General features: G+C 48.6%; 1 protein-coding gene across 1 annotated transcript in view; it reads left to right on the top strand.

Annotated features, from left to right (window-relative positions):
- The first annotated feature begins 200 nt into the window (after nucleotides 1-200).
- Nucleotides 201-6000, top strand: part of Slc7a14 (solute carrier family 7 member 14) — a 111126-nt gene continuing 105326 nt past the window's right edge. The window contains exon 1 of the mRNA XM_013355374.2: nucleotides 201-376. The gene's annotated coding sequence lies outside the window, so the exon portion shown is untranslated. The remainder of the gene's footprint in view (nucleotides 377-6000) is intronic.

Here is a 6000-nt window from a genome sequence, read left to right as displayed (position 1 = left end):
CAGGGCATAGAACCCAGCTCCTCTGCTCCACACAGCGAGCACGCAGGAGGCTGGAGGCCGCACCTGGAAGCTCAGGAAGGCGGGTGAGTGACCGACCGGGCGGAAGGGGGAGGGGTGTTCAGGAGCGGTGCTAGTCCCCTGTAATGGAAGGGGCTGGGCTAGCCACGTGACTGCAAGGAGGCGGAGACAGGCAAGCTGGAGACCAGACTGGCAGGCGCTGGAGGGGTGCGGAGGGGTTTAGATCTGAATAATTGAGGAGCGATTCAGCAGCAGCCGCTGCCTCCCGTCTTCCTTTACCACCATCACCGCTCCCACCTCAGCTCTAAGTGCAGATCGCCGGCCATCAGCATCCAGGTCATCACCTCCAGCCCCTCTGGTGAGTGGATTCCCCCCTTCACCACAGGCTGTGTCCCTTGAGCAGCCCCTGGTTTCACAACTGGACCCCTGCGAGGAAGATGAACCAGGGAGTCCTAGGCACCCAAAGGGAGGAAGCGGGAACATGGCGCGGTGGTTGAGGGCGACCTACGGGAAGGGGGTCTCTGAAAGAAAGAAGAAGCGAGGTCAGGGTCGCGCGGGCTCCAGCCGGGAATGGGGCCCCCGGTAGCATCTCCGATGTGGGGACACGCGGGAGCTGACAGGCTGGGCGCAGCCTCCACCGCGGCGTGAGCGCGAGGCTGAGATGCTGCGAGTCTGGGCCGCCTGGGTCTCCGCAGCTGGGGCCCATCCTGTCCTCCAAGCCTATGAACGCACCTCGCTGGGGCAACTGGGCTCTCGGCTTGGGACTGAGCCCTTGGATAAAGAAGAGATGTTTTCCGGGCCGCAGTCCCTGAGAAAGGCAGGGACAACAATCTGTCCCTTTACCTGAGCAAAACTCTTCAAAGGGAGCCCGACGCCCGGGAGTAGGCTGGTGCGCCACGGGGAGTATCTGTCCCCAGCCAACCGGGACACCATGAGGCGCTGAGAAGGATGTGACAGGAGAGGTATCCGCGTACCTTGCTGCCCAGAGCTGGAGGCTTTCGTCCGAGCTATTTTGCATCTTTAGCCTGGCCTTTTCCCCGGACCCAAAGCACATTCAATTTCCTATGAATTCTGAGGGCCAGAATAGAGTGGCGTGGCTCTGAGCCTCCTCTCTCCCCCGAGTCACCTCCTCCACCGTCAAATGTGCATTTTATATTACGATCGAGCAGTAAGGTAGAGGCTGCCAAATGACTCAGAAGGGATGGAAAGACAGAGAAAAGATGAAGGAAGGTAGGAGCAGCAGAGCTGTCGCCTCTTCTTAATACTGATCCCGCTACGTGTGTGAAACTCGGTTCATTGAGATCTTGAGTCCAGAGGCTCAAAGGACGTACGCCTGACTGGCAAAGGCAGTATCTGAACTCAGTAGCCTAGGGATGCAGGGATAACCAGCCTCTTCTCCCGCGTCGCGGAGAGAGCTGGGTGCTCAAGCGGAAGAGCTGGCAAGAGGCGGGGTGCTGTCCGTGGTGCTGAAAGTTGCCTGCTAGGAGGTAAATACCCGGGAGCTTGTGGGATCCCCACTTTCTGGCTAGCTTTCCCTGCGACTGCGATATAGTCACCTAAAGGGCGTAGTCTGGTGTTTATCTAGAAATCAAGTGAGAATCCTTTGCCTTCCCAGTTCTCTGCTTCCCCGGGACTTGCTTGAGAGGTTCCCAGCTCTCCTGGGTGGATGAGCAAGGCGCCCCTGTCGTTCCAGGATATGACTTTATAACTCTGGATGATGCCTCATTCTGCCTGACGCAAGTCTTCCGGTCCATACACTGTTGAAAAAGCTGCTAGGGATGCTGTCCTGCTAAGCATTTCTGTGGTTTTTCAGAAACAGAAGCATTGTAAGGCTACAGAAAAACAAGTGAAGTCATTAAAAGGGAGAGAGATTTGTTCTTGTTTGGGGCTATGACTCTGCTCTCCTCTGCACCCTTCTCTCATCACCACGTGTTGTTTACATCCTCCAAACACCAATTTTAATACAGTGTGGGCTTGTTTCTTTAACTGTGTCTTGTGGGTCAGATGAAGAATGGAGGATGTATGTTAAGAGAATATTTATTTGCCGGATACCTACAGTCTGCTAGACAATGTCATCTTTAAACTTCACTTTCCACGCACCACTCTCTTCTAATCCTTTCTTCTTTAATCTGTTCGCCTACCCACTGTCGCTCACTCCCACCCTCCCAGATGCCTTATGCTTGCTACAACTGTTCACACAACTTGAGCTCCAAGTTTCTAGAAACAGGTTGGAGGCAAAACCAATAGGCTTTCCTGGAAGGAAGAGAGCTAGAAGAGTGGAGGGCTGAACCTGGAAATCCACATCTGCTTCTGTATTTCGATTTGTGCTGTTGTATTTAGGGTTACAATAGTTTGAGTATGTAATCGGCACCACTGCTCTAATGAAAGGAGAGGCTGGGAACCCAGAGGAGTCACTCTTTGCGGTCACATGATTGAAACGTTAGTATCTGAATCCTGCAAATGTGTGGCAGAGCCAGTACCCTTCCCACTAAGCCACAGGGCCTGAAATGCTCACCCACGATGCCACTTACCCAGATACCCTTTCCCATCACATCCTTTATGCCACCTTGTGGTGTTCTGGTCAGCCAGGCACAGATGCTACCCATGGCTCACCAGCCTAGATGATATTAGTATAGTGATATACCACAAATGTCCACCATACAGGCACTCCTCTTAGCTACTCTTTCTCTTGGATTTTTCCTCCTCTGGTTCTACCAGTCCAGTGCTGTCTGTCTCTGTGTATCTGAGAGACATAAACCTCCTCAGTGACATGTTTCCTATGAAGCAGTTCACAAATAGGATGGTACTAAGACTGTCCTCAACGTGCCCTTGTTATCTATACTCTCTCTCTGACATCGTCCATTCCCCAAAACTAAGTAGCTCATCATAGCTTCAAAGGGACTTGGAAGAGGGCTCGAAAATAATCTAGGCAGAAATAAAGACCACTGTAAGTGCAAGTACCTATAAAATGCTTTCCATAGGCTGTGCGTGATACTAACTCCTTTCATTTATCATTTCTCGGGGTCTCCCCAATTCTCCCAAGTACAGAAATCATCAGGGGTGGTCCTGAGATTACCAGTCATTCTAGCCCTCTGATATCCCATTCACTTCTCCTTGCTTCTCTTTAACAGCTTGGAGTGAAATTTCTTCAGTCATTGGATTCCTGTAGCCATGGTGATTGCATTGGCGCAGTAAATATTTTTTAAATTCTTCTCTCATATGTTACATCCCAACTGCAGTTTCCCTTCCCTCCCCTCCCCTCAGTTTCCCCCTCATCTTCTCTCTCGTCCAGATCCACACTCCTTATCTCCCCTCAGAAAAGAGCAGGCCTCCCAGGGACATCAACCAAACATGGCATATATATTCTACACGAAGGCTGGGCATGACAACTTGGTAGGAGGAAAAGGGTCCCATAAGTAGGTAAAAGAGTCAGCAACCCCTCCCCAAGCTCCCACTGTTAGGAATCCCACAAGCTAGCTACTCAGCCATAACATATATAAAGAGTACCTAGTCAGACCCCTACAGGCTCCCCGATCTCTGTGACCCCCACAAGTCCTGGTCAATTGATCATGTGGGCCATGTTCTTGTGGTGTCCCTTGACTCCCCGAGCTCTGCCTAATGTTTGACTGTGGGACTCTGCATCTGCTCCCATTGGTTGCTGGATGAAGTCTCTCTGTCTCTTTGATGAGGATTCTGCTAGGCTCTGTTCCCAGAACACTCTGCAGGCAGGACAAACTGTAGGTCAAAAATTTTGTGGCTGGGTTGGGTGTCCCAGTCTCTCCACTTGAGGCTTTGCCTGATTACAGAGGATGGTGGGTTAAGGTGTCCCCATTACTAGGAGTCTTTCCTAGAGTTACTCTTGTAGAGTCTATGGAGTTTTCATTGCAGTAGGTTTCCACCTTACCCCCGAAATGACCCCCCTAATTTCAGCTACTTCTTTCACTCTTTTCTCCCTTCCCACACACCTGATCCCTCCTGTTCCCAAACCCACCCACCCCCAATTCACCTGTGAATTCTATTCTACTTACCCTTCCCCGTGATATCCTTGTGTCCGGACCTCCCTAAGACATCCTTGTCACTTAGCCTTCCTGAGTCTGTGGACCTTAGCGTGATTATCTGTTACTTCACAACTAATATCCACTTATAAGTGAGTACATGCTATGTTTCAGAGTAGGCATTTTTACTGTCATCATCATCATCATCACCATCATTATTATTTTGGTTTTTCAAAACAGGGTACCTCTGTAACTTTGTTTGGAGCCTGTCCTGGAACTAGATCTTGTAGACCAGGCTGGCCTCAAACTCACAGAGATCTGCCTGCCTCTCCCTCCCAAGTACTGGGGTTAAAGGCGTGCCCCACCACCGCTGGGCCACAGAGTAGACATTTTACACTGAATTGATAGTTCTGTCCTGCTCCAAAACTTAGCTTAAAAATTAAAATTCAATCCAAATGACTCTGAGAGGCAAATGAACTCATTACCCCCTCCTTAGAGATCCCCAGATTCCTTCTTATTGCTATTGCCAACATTTTACTTCTGATCCCTCTGGCCCAGTTAAGGCATAACTCATATTAAATTCATATCAAATAACCCCATAAGCCTAAAGATGCTATTGATGGGGTCCTGTGAACCATGATCTTAAACTGTATGGAACCTCTCTGTCCATTATAACTAGCTGCATAGGTGCAACTGGAGCTAAAATATTTTGCAGTCAGTATCTCATATTTCAAGTGCTCAACACCTATAGGTGCCAAATGACTGACTACCTTGTCGGGAAGGGCAAAGCGTTTCTGTCATCGCAGAAAGTTTTGTTGGAAAATACTACTTAAGAAAGTGCTTCTGAAAAATCCTCACAGCAACAAAGGACTAGGTATTGAGAAGAATTAAGGATTTAAGACTCTCGTTGAAGCTTCTGACAAGAAAGGAAAAACACATACTTGTGCTTCCTGTGTCTCTAGCTGCCCAGAGATGGGCAGGTGGGCAGGGTAATCCAGGCAACAAGGAGCTGCATGTCTGCTGAAGGACATGCTCAGCAGTGTGCTTCCTATGAACTCTATGGTTGGCTGGAGGATCTGGTAGCCTTGGCAGTCGGCTTCCTATGAACTCTATGGTCGGCTGGAGGATCTGGTAGCCTTGGCAGTCAGCTTCCTATGAACTCTATGGTGGGCTGGAGGATCTGGTAGCCTTGGCAGTCGGCTTCCTATAGACCCGATGGTGTTTGGTTTGGTTTGGTTTGGTTTGGTTTGGTTTGGTTTGGTTTGGTTTTCTGAATTCCAACTTAGAAGTAGCCTTTCTCTTGTCTAGAATTCAGGCACAACAGCTTGTGTTTCCACCTTACCTTAACAAGTATATTGTGATAAACATGGAAATAACAGATGGCTTGAAGCCAGGAGTGAGTGTGCCAGTTGGTGACATTAATCGACCCTTCCTAGAGCCCCCTTCCTTCATCTGTAAAGCACTGAGGGAAAATAGCCCTCCCAAACAGCTGTGGTGGGACTGAGAGCCAGTTAGAGATAGTTCACTTTCATGGAGCATGGCTGGATGCCATCGTTGATTGTTACATACAGATACGGCACAAACACGGTGGTCCAGGTTTCATGGCTTCTGAGGGCTTTTAATCTTTCATAAGAATGCATTTTGTTTTCATTTTATTTTCATTGAAAATCAGAGCGCTGGATTTGAATGTTTGATTGCTTAGATTTCTGATTGGTTAGGGTCTATTAATAGAAACTGTAGACACTCTTTGTAGTTTAGTTTATTTGAACCTGAACATTTCTCTCTCGGAAAAAAAAAAATCATTAACTAAAGGGCCTTAGTGTTTCCCAAAAAAAAACTGTGGTTACATTACAGATTCAGAAATAACACCAAAAAATAAAATAAAATGTCATGTGGGTATTCCTCAGTGCAGATGGGCGAGAGGGATAATTTAAAAGAAATGGTTTATTACCGGTGACATGAGCTTCAACCCCTCTCATAAGTGAGT

The sequence above is a fragment of the Microtus ochrogaster genome, unplaced genomic scaffold (genome assembly GCF_000317375.1).
Source record: "Microtus ochrogaster isolate Prairie Vole_2 unplaced genomic scaffold, MicOch1.0 UNK120, whole genome shotgun sequence".
Taxonomy (NCBI): Eukaryota; Metazoa; Chordata; class Mammalia; order Rodentia; family Cricetidae; genus Microtus; species Microtus ochrogaster.
This window is presented reverse-complemented; position numbering and strand designations above follow the sequence as displayed.